The sequence below is a fragment of the Alosa alosa genome, unplaced genomic scaffold, assembly GCF_017589495.1.
Source record: "Alosa alosa isolate M-15738 ecotype Scorff River unplaced genomic scaffold, AALO_Geno_1.1 AALO_1.0_unplaced_459, whole genome shotgun sequence".
NCBI classification, from domain to species: Eukaryota; Metazoa; Chordata; class Actinopteri; order Clupeiformes; family Clupeidae; genus Alosa; species Alosa alosa.
In genome coordinates this window covers 1-11,419 of record NW_025962609.1, presented here as the reverse complement: position 1 = coordinate 11,419, position 11,419 = coordinate 1, and the positions used below count along the sequence as shown (strand labels likewise).

Below are 11,419 nucleotides of genomic sequence, written 5' to 3'. Positions count from 1 at the left end.
GGTTTTACTTACTTATCATTTAAAAAGAATTTCACTCCTATTTATAGGACAGTATTGTCATATGACATGTGGACTAGATGTTCAATCAGTCTTGACGGTTATAGACCAACTTTTTAAAGCATTCAAGCAAGTGGCTTTTTACTTCTCTGCACTGAAACAACACCCTCGTTCTGTTCAGGGACCTCAAATGAAACACTGGACACAATGGTTTGAAATCAACTTGTTTTATTTTGAAAGGTAGGATTTATAGTCTCATGACAAATGAAATCACTTTAGAAATGCTAGTAGGCCTGGAAGACCCACTCAAAATAACTGTGCCAAAGATGATAGCATTTCTATGTAAACTGAAGTCAGAGGATAATGGAACAGTCATCAATTTTTCCATGAAATGATTTGTACTTGTATGTGAACAGTAATAGAGCACAATTATCACATCAAAGAGCCCACATTAGCAATGCACTGGATGATTTTTCCGAGGGTGGTATTAAACAGAACACACAAAGTTAGTGCGGCTCTAAATGGACTGGGAGTTTGTTGTTATCACACGCAACTAAAATATATGTTGCTTCCTGTTTTGGAGTATATTCACAATTTGGGTACTCCTTTTTTTCATCTTTAATATGGCAAACCACCACGTTGAAGTCTTTAGTGCTCTTTTTGAATTCCTTATTTCTTCTTACTGTGGTTTCCCCATCATGACAGATGGCCTTAGCCTGCTGCTCTTCGGTTAGTATGAAAGTGTTCACAGGTTTGCACTTGTCCTTGCCTGATTTGTTGTCCTTAGCATATATTTTTCTATCTTTTATAATGCTGGTACAGTCATCGATATTCATAGCATTCACTACATGTTGCCTGAGGAACTTCTCATATCTGGTCTCATGAACACCTTCGACTGGTTCCATGCCACAGACACACAGGAGGAGCACCAGCAGACACGGCAGGAGCTGGATCTTCATGATGAATCTTCAGAGAGTCTGGACTGCAGAGCAGAGACGCAATTAAGCTGACTGGACAAAATAGCAAAGCATTATGGACCAGTTTGATCTGCTCTTGTGTCTGATTTTAGCCATTACATGGCAGGAACATCATTAATTTAAGTTGTTATTAATACAGGGCCACAATCTGTTACTTTATAAAGTGTTAAAAATACCCTTTATGGAACATTACTTGAGCCGTGATGGCCACTCAAAAAAAAAAAATAGAGAATCAATCAATCTTATGTTTGTTTAACTGATTTCCCGCCTAAAACATTCTGTAGGTCATCATGGTAACACTTTAAATTAACACACCCATATTCATCATTAATTAGCCAGTAACTAACATAATTGTTAGTAAGATATTATCCCTTAATTAGCAGTTATGACTCGTTAATTAATAATTTACAAGGCATGCCCATATTCCACCCTTAACAGACCAATAACTAGGCCTAAGACTTAAGCAGATATTACTTCCTAACTACTGATTATTACTGGTAAATTAGGAGGCAATAAGACACAAAATATGATCATAACACGCAATGCATAGTTCTGGCCTTATTATGTAGCTGTGAGCGGCCAAGGCAGCCAGCAGCCAGCCCACCAGTTGGGATGTGAGCTTGGGTTTGCAGGTGGGAAAGGAGGTGCAGGAGAGGTTTTAAGCGCTGCAACTCTGTTTATTAAATGACCAAATCAAGACCTGCAGGAATAGCAATAGGCTATTATTTAACAAAAAGAAAAAAGAAAGAAAACTTTTAAACAAACAAACCAAAAATAAGTTCCGTATTCCATCAATATTCCAGTTCGGTATAAATTCAGTATTCCATCAATAATCCAGATGAACACAGAGCATAAAGCTAAATCTCTGCCTCACAACAGGAGAGCTGCTCTCTCTTTGCTATTAGAGGAACTGAGCTAGCCCTCTTAAATAACCCTACTAATTGTCCTAAATTAGCCCAGATGAGGATATTGGCTCAAACCACCCAAATAGGTAACCCCTTTACCAGAGGTAGTATTACAAATACAGAATGACAATGGTACATATTACTACAAAAATACATGTTAATTACCATAACCCATATTCCCCACATACATAATATCAAGAAGACAAACAGACAAGGCACCAACCACTGTATCATAATGCCCCACTCCCTCCCCCTGTGGGATGTTGGTAAAAGCACTGTCCCAACGCGAATCGCGCTTCCGCAATGGGACAGTAGCCGGGGAGCTGGAGCACCAGGAAGTGTTGTGAGTATGGTGAATGTTAACCGGTTTACAGTAGAGTGTGGCTACCCGACCCGAGCCCGACGGGACCCGTCGGGTCGGGTTCGGACACATGGGGGCGATATGCATTGGAAGCTTTACATTTAAAATGGCTTATTATGTTGGGTAACCAACAGGTCTGCTTTACATGATGCAAACGTTTGTTTTTTGAGAATAAAGTAAAATGTAAAAAAGACCAACAGCTTCTTCCTGGTGTGCAAGATTTGTTTATGTAGCCGTGACAACGCATACGCATTTCAGGCGGCAAGTCTTGGGTGACGTTAAAAAAAAAAAGGTTGTTAGCCTATCAGGAGATTTTAAGATTATTTGCGTTGCATACTGTGGTAAAGACATAGGCTACCGGTAGGCTATAAGGTCGTCTCGTTCAACTGGATGAGGATTTTCTCGAGTTGCCGCAATTAACGTCGATGCTGCATAGCCTATGGATCAGTTACAGAGGCACTGTAGTTTCAAAGACTGTTGCAGTTCATTTCGTCAATGGTAAGACTAGAATTATATTTCAATAGGCTATGCTTGCTTGGGCCTCTTGTGTTAATGTGCACTGTGTGTGACCTGCGTGCGTGCACGCTCATCTGATTCTGCAGACAATTTAATTTGTTCCGTTTAATGGGCTAAAAAGACAGGCTATCCGCAAACGTGAACGTTTAATCACTAGCATGGGAATAACTGAGGCATCATCTGTATAGGGCTCGGGTCGGAGATCGGACATAAAAATGAAAATGCCTGTCGGGTTCGGGTCGGTTTCGGACGCAACTCTGTCGGACGCGGGCTGGGTTCGGACAGAAATTTGCGGCCCGAACCGCACTCTAGTTTACAGGCGTTGTAAAGCGAATGCAAATGGTAAATGGGAATGACAATGGGTACCAGGCCCGGAGTGGGTAATCGGGAGAATTCCCGGCGGGCCGCTTCACTTTTGGGCCGAGGGAAAAATATTGGCATTTGTCACGTTAATCTATCTTCTCTTAAAGTTGGCTACACACGTTCGCATTCTATGCCTAACACCGCAGCCTCTGCATGGGTTGTTCTCCCATCCCAAGAAGAGTTAATTGGTTGGGTCCTAAAAAGTTTTCTACCAGCCGGGCCGGCCCTACTGTAGTGATAAGCGTCATGGATGGTAGAAAGATGCCATGAGGGACTGAAAAGGCCAGGTAAAAAAGACGAAAAGTATTGGAGGGAAATGCTGCCAAATGTGCCATGCTTCCAATTTTTTTTGAAGAGGGCAGACATAAGTGGCAACTGCTAAAGAGAGAGAGCCCGAAATTAACTGTGACTATAGGGACAAGTAGAAAGGATAATAGAGTTAACCATATGAATTAAAGTTATTTTATGGAAGAAAGAACATAGGCTATGACAGCAGTAGGCTACATGATCAACCTACTGTATATGGCTTGTTTGCTCAGAGGTGTATGTAGTAAAGGAGCAAATCACCAAACAAGAGCATGATAGCTGACCCATACAGAAAAAAACATGTAAACAAAACAGTAGTTCAATATGCCTCTTAGTGGAATTGTGGGATACATTTCAAATGCTTTATTTCTTCCTTCCTGTTTTTGTTAACTTATCAACCTATCCTTGTGGAATAGTGGAATATTAGCCTATAATAAAAACTACAGGATAGTAAGAGCTGAAATGTTGCCTTATTTATCCCATTTCCACCACCACTAAAAAAGTGGGCCAGTCTAGGGCCTGAAACTCCCGGGTTGAAAAGTGGCCCCACTCCGGCCCTGGTGGGTACCACACTGTGTGTTTAAGTTATCGGGGACAAAGAAAACCATTATTATCATTAACACCGCGTTGGACACAACTAAAGAAAAATCGCGGCAATTTCCAAAATTAAAACAAGAAACCAATTAAGTGGACATCAGAGGAGCTTCCTGAGATAGATAGATAGATAGATAGAGAGATAGATAGATAGATAGATAGATAGATAGATAGATAGATACTTTATTGATCCCCGGGGGAAATTCAAGGATGGCGACGTCTTTGTCAAACACAGAATATCAAGTCTGACGCAGAGCTGGCCACGACAGGTAGCCTAGGCTAAACTTCATCTGCATCACTTCAGCTAAATAGGCTATGTTACCTTGGGTAGAGAGGTAGGCTATTTTTTGTTTTCACTGTTTCTGTAATGTGTAGCTGGGTCATGGTTGGAAAAGGCTCGCGTCTAGGTAGTCTTGAGAACGTTCACCAGTGTTCAACATGGCCTACAGAACGTTCGGTAACAAACAAATCGCTCCAATAACAGAAGAATGTTAAAGTGTATATGTCAGGTTAAAAAAAAATTGACAAATGAAGGGACGTGAAGCAAGATAGTAGTGAGTAGGCTATTGATTTTTCTTGAAAAATCAACTTTAAATAACAATAGAACAATATTTACAGTTATTTTTATAACTGAATTTATGAACATTCCAGGAAACATTCCAGACACAATGATTACCTCATAAGAGGGAGTCCAGCAAAGTTGGTCAATTAAAACACATGGGATAAGGGATCATACAGTAGGCTAGGTTTTTTTACACTGATGAGGCCAAAAACATGACTTCATTCCAGTATGTCATGCTAGAGTCTACTACCTGCCTGACATAAAAATATCCTGATATGTTTTTTCTTTACTGGCAACCATTATTGATCTTAAAATGTGATGAAGAGAATATGGATAAGTAGCAATGCTTGAAAATGCCAGTTGTGTAACTTGCCATCACATATATAGCCTAAACTAAGTAGAATCAGTAAGCAACTCATTAGTCTGTCTTCAGTCAACCATGTATGCTTCTTGCTTTAGAGACCTGACTATAAAACCATCAGTGTACAGTATATGGGTTACCACACATTTGCTCTTTATATATCCATCTGCTTATCAACTAATGTTAGCTATAGATAGATAGACTATTAATTTGCTTACTGATTCTACTTAACTTGTTGTATATGAAAGTCTATGTGATGGAAAATGACACAAATGACATTTTGAAGCCATGATACATACTAATAGTGATCCGATCCTACTCACACCCCTAATCAATTTCTCACTGAAGGCCATGATTTACCTACATTTTGTAGCCTATTTGTATTTACTTTGTCCCTGCCAGTCAGGCTCATGCTTATGAACTGCTGGTATGTCATAGAGGACATTTTTGGCCTTATCAGTGTAAAAAAAAAAAAGTTAAAACCCATTCTCCCCTATGCTCAACTTTGCTGGACTCCCTCTTATGAGGTCATCACTGTGTCTGGAATGTTCATAAATTCAGTTATAAAAATAACTGTAAATATTGTTCTACTGTATTTAAAGTAGATTTTTCAAGAAAAATCACTACTATCTTGCTTCATGTCCCTTCAATTGTCAAAAATGGTTTTTTAACCTGACATAGGCTATACACTTTAAGAAAAGAAAAACGAATGGCAGTGGCTCTGTGTTGGACAGATATTCACCAAAGTTAGCATGCCAACCAGCCAACTACTCACCTGCTATCAGAAGGAGAGTGAGGATGACACACGTCTGGGATGGGCTGTGAGTGGCTGTGATGGGATTCCTCCAGGAAAAAGATGATATTCAGGTCAAGACCCAGTGGTGTTTTAAACCCAAAATATCGCATCCATCAGTGACTGACCAATCACCTCAGAGCACACTCTGATGACATCATTAACATTCATGATTGTTAATGAAAGAACAAAGGCAGTAGGCTATTCATTAGATACACATTAGTAAATCAAGAGACTGATAGTCCCAACAGCCTTGTTCCCAAAGCCTCTGACTGAAATTTCCACATGTTTTTTGCATATTGCTAAACGTGCATGAGACACACAACTAGCTATTCTTTTATCTCTCCTTAATTTCCATACTATCACATAGTGACAGGCTAGCTTTGTTAGAATTCCTTTGGGCTTTCAATGCTTTGAAGTCAGTAAAAATACTGTGACACTGTGTTTAATTTCATGTTGTGGTTTAGTAACTGTGACAAACCCTCTTCTCCTTCCCCCCACACTTACCTTACGTGATTCAATTTGAAAAAAATGATTACTCAATTGGAATGACTATTTGAACACAATAAGGTTGTGTTTCATTCAAAACTAGACTGTTGTATGTAATTGTAATGTAGGCCTAATATGGTTTGATCAATTGGACAGCCCTGACTTGTCCTTTTTTACAGTGTATACTATTGAAATGTAACCAGGGCACTACACATATACTAAGTTTAAAAAGGCACGTATGGATATGCTTAAGTTTGCTTATAATGACTGTATGAGGAACTTGAGGATGCACAAATTCATTTCTCACCTGCACGTCTCCCAGAACAACACTGTTTTTCTGCTGGCGAATTCTAGGATTAGTGTCATACGATACCATCATCACTGTGGAAACGGAATAATTGTCTTTTATAGAAATGGAATGTTTTCTTTTTTCCCTTTTCTTTTCATTTTCCTTTAGAGCAACACCAAAGCACTTTTCCTCTGTCGCACGCACGCTATTTGTTTATCCAGCACCGGCTTTGCAAATAACGATGGCCACAGACACGGTAGAGTATGTTGCATGATTTAATGAAAGTATGATGTATTGCGACATCAGAAGCAAGTCAAATTTGTAGTTTCTTATGTCTCATTCCATCGAATACAGATATCATACAGATCCGCTACCCGATCTGGCAAAGTTACATAGTGCGGTTATAGCCGACAGAGGGCCGCGAAGCGAATGCAGAAGTGCCCTTCACCCTGTTATTAGTTGATGAACCACTGAAACGATTTTGGAAACATTATATTAAGGTACAAAAAACTCTTTGGTGTTAATTTAATGTATGTAATATGTAATGTCTGAGTTGTCTGTGTCTTCTGAATGGACCCCTGGGTCTGGCAATAAAGGTGATGATGATGATAATAGGCCTGGGGTTTGTTATTATTCCTTTCATTGTATTATTGTTAAATCAATCAATTTACTGTCCATTCTTTGCACTGTGCTACACAGCTATATGAACTATACGGATCTTTTGCTGTTTCACAGCCATTTGCATAAGAAGCACCACTTGCTATTCTTCTGTCGCTCCTTAATTTCCATACCCACATAGTAATTGTGGTTAATCTGGAGCTAGAGAATCCCGTAGGGCTGTGAACGTTTTGAGGCACGGGTTCACTATATGCCAAACACAGAAATAAAGCAGCCTTACTTTGCCTTTGATAAATGGAATTGGTTAGTCTTCAAGACATAATTTCTTACTTCTGAAGTTCATGAATGAAATACTGTATGTGCTCAGATTCCACTCAGATGGATAAGTAGCTACCCGGCTAAAATGTCAAACTAACAACTGGTCATCTCATGCTTCTATTGCCAGCATCAAGGTGATTATTAATATTAACAACTTGTATTAGCACAGTGGAGGCTCTTCTTATGTTGAAGGAAAGTTTGTTATTAACTTCTATCCTAAGACTCATCTCACCTCCTTACCCATCTGTTTAACAGATAGTGTAGTGGGCAATAGGTAGATAGATAGATAGATAGATACTTTATTGATCCCAGGTGATGTACTTTAGTGACACTTTTTACCGACTGAACTAGGCCACTGTGCAGTATCCAAACCTTATTAGGCACCATAGGCCTAGACCACAGGAAGAATTCGTCCAGTTTCCCAGTAAAATTACGTGCCCCACTCCGGCCCTGTATGTTCTGGTCAAGTTCCGTAGCCCACAGCTATCTGAACCTCATGGACCTTGTTCTGCTTCTCTCTGGGTGCATGAGACACAGCCTTTACTCCTTAACCTCTTAATTTGCATACTCTCCCATAGTGACTGTAGTGGGGGAGGACATATTCAGCAACAGAATGTATTTGATTTTTACATCATGTATTGTCAGGTAATCAGTCAGCCCTTTTAGTCTTCTTTATCCTTTCCTGACCATGAATATTGGGGCTAAATAACATTCCAAATATAGTAACATTTGGTCAAGGGAAAATCTGTCTTAGTGAAAAGGTTCTTTAAACTCTACTCTCTCTTTCTCTCTCTCTCTCTCTTCCATCCAAGTGCTGTTTTCTTCCTTCTATTTTGGTATGGACTGTTGAAATTTAACTGGCACTAAGGACATATTAAGTTTAAAAAGGCACGTATGGAGATGCTTAGGGTTGCTTGTAATGACTGTATGAGAATATTACTCAACAAACTCAGGTGCTGTAGTGCAGTGGTTCTCAAAGTGGGGTCCGGAGACACCTTGCTGCCCACGAGCCATAGCCAAGAGGTCGGCAAAATAATTTGCTTTAAAGGATAAAGTCGAGGTTTATCATTTTGAAAATTCATATCTGCATATGAAGCCCCTTTTCACCCATAAACGAAGCAAATTGTGTCAACATCCCACCCACATTAACATTTACCTTGAAAGAATTCACTTAGGTCATAAAGAACCATTCCGACTGCTCCTTAGTTTCACTTATTTGTCAGGCAGCAGGCTGATGAATGTGAAGAAATGTTTGACAAGTGATGCAAAATTCTCTCCCCCAAAAGGGGTCCTTGGAACCAAATCAATTGAGAGCCCAGGTGCTCTAGTCCATGTGGAAACACTGGTATAATTGAGAGCCCAGGTGCTCTAGTCCATGTGGAAACACTGGTATAATTGAGAGCCCAGGTGCTCTAGTCCATGTGGAAACACTGGTATAATTGAGAGCCCAGGTGCTCTAGTCCATGTGGAAACACTGGTATAATTGAGAGCCCAGGTGCTCTAGTCCATGTGGAAACACTGGTATAATTGTCTTTTATAGAAATGCAATGTTTTTTTCCTTTCTTTTATTTATTTTTGTACCTTTTCACAATGACCTTAATATTAATGGGAAATCAATTTTATAGCTTTTACTGTCCATTGTTTGCACTGTGTTCCACAGCTATCTGAACTATACGGACCTTTTGCTGTTTCACAGCCATTTGCATAAGAAGCACCAATTACCATTCCTCTGTGGCTCCTTAATTTCCATACCCACATAGTAATTGTGGTTAATCTGGAGCTAGAGAATCCTGTAGGGCTGTGAACGTTTTGAGGCACGGGTTCACTATGTGCCAAACACAGAAATAAAGCAGCCTTTATTTGCCCTTTGATAAATGGAATTGGTGGGTCTTCAAAACATATTTTCTTACTCGTGAAGTTTATGAATGAAATATGTTTTCAGATTCCACTCAGATGGACAAATATCCACCAGGCTAACAAAATTCACATGCAAGAATAAACAAAAATGTCAAATTAGCAACTGGTCATTGCATGCTTCAATTTCCAGCATTAAGATGATTATTAATATAATATATTATATAATATATTAAAATGCTGCTGGAAAATCCTAGGATTAAGTGCCATATGATACCTGACATCACATGTGGAAACACGGGTTTAATTGTCTTTTAAAAATACTTTTCTTTTTCTTTTTTCTTTTTTTTATTTTCCTTTTAACCCTTGTATAGGTGTTTGGGACTGTGGGATCCGTTTTCAATGTTTGCTAAAAAGAACAAATATTCTATTTATTATTTCTTCAAACTCAAACTCATTGGCCTTGACTCATTTTCTGTGAAGCACATAAAAAATAACTTATTGTCAATGACTGCACACGGTACATCCCCTCCACACATAACTATTACATCTGTGGAGTTTGGGTCTACTTGACCCGTGCATAATAATTAGGTGCTATGTACCTTAGCCGTGTCCTCCTCCTACTGTAACTGGGCCTGTTGTGTGTGTGTGTGTGTGTGTGTCTGTTCGTCTCTGTGCGTCTGTATGTGTGCGTGTCTGAGTGTAGGCGTCTGTGTGCGGGAATGTTGTTATGCTGTTATATTGTCTTTCTGCACCTGCTATTCCCACACAAAGTTACAAAATTGTTACATTTCAAGCACTTTCACCTGTTCTGATTAAGTTCTAAGAAGTAAGCATCAATAATGATCAAACATTTTGTTGCTATTTCTTTCACTTTCTTAGAATTCAATTTCCTCATTTTCTCACAAAAAATGAAAATGATCATTTGATCATAAATGTGATCTCACAGGGGTAAATGGCAAATATGAACCATATATAATGTCTATATAATTGGTAATTGAGCTCAAGTAAACATCTGTTTAGTATTTTTACATAAATTGTTATGCCTATATTAATTTAAAAGCCTAATACAGTTTTTTTCAACCGCTAACAAGAGCTTACCCATACTTCAGATATTTTTTCTAAACTCTTAACACAGACTCACACCTACAAAACACAATTGGCTAAATGGATAATTTTCTTCTCAAAAACACATTTTGTTAAATATATACTAACACATCTTTCTCTGCACACACTAACTTTACCAAAACACTGGAAATCTGACTCAAAATGAAATTATTCTGTCAAAGAATAACACTTGTTTTCTCTTCACAAGGTTCATGCAGCCAATCAAAGTACACCAGGTTTCAAAATACTGGCTATTGTTGACATTACAAAAACTGCATAGACTTTCATGTTTTCAGTTTTACAGGTATTTGCATGCAAAACATGCAATCCACCATTTTTACACTACATTTCTTGGTTGGGAACTGTATGTTCACATGTAATGTTCACATTCAAAAGCATTCCCGTAAAAAGCAAATCATTTTTTTCCTTTACTGTTTACTACAGGAGGTACAGTAGAAATACTGTTTACAATATGATAGAACAGACAAAGTTTTACAGTATTGCTTACAGTGAACAAAATATCCATGAAACACACAACAAAAAAAACAACAGCAAAAAGCCCAGGTGAAAAGGGGCTAAAAAAGCACAAAATTACTGCATCTACTGCAAGCTCTGTGATCTTCAGAGTTAGACCACATGTTTTCATCAACGTCGCATCTGATATTGTATCCAAGGCGATGCACCTGGGATAAAACCGCTTGGTAACAGAAGCAGAGCAGTAGCAGAGGTTTTTATACTGTACCTAAGGTTTGGAATATTGTTTTTGCTATTGCAGGATGTTGTGTGTTAACATTCGTAAATACTGCAAAAGCAATCCATAATTTTGTTGGGAGGTATAGCTTGTTTGTTAAGAAAATGTAAGCGTTGTGGAAATGTGTTCACTGACTGCATATTGTGTGAAAACGACATGAAATGTGTGAATGGTACTGTATATGCCCATAGCAAAGCAAAATTGAAGACGAGATCTCTTTTATGTCACATTAACATCTCCTAGATATAAATGAGCACT

The 11,419-nt window shown here is 38.7% G+C and overlaps 1 long non-coding RNA gene across 1 annotated transcript; it reads right to left on the bottom strand.

Annotated features, from left to right (window-relative positions):
* Window positions 1-965: 965 nt before the first annotated feature.
* Window positions 966-8,776, bottom strand: LOC125290408. The gene is made up of 4 exons (XR_007192806.1): window positions 8,606-8,776; window positions 6,532-6,605; window positions 5,718-5,785; window positions 966-979 (listed from the first exon to the last, which is right to left on the bottom strand). It is a non-coding gene; the product is annotated as an uncharacterized LOC125290408 (long non-coding RNA).
* Window positions 8,777-11,419: the final 2,643 nt, after the last annotated feature.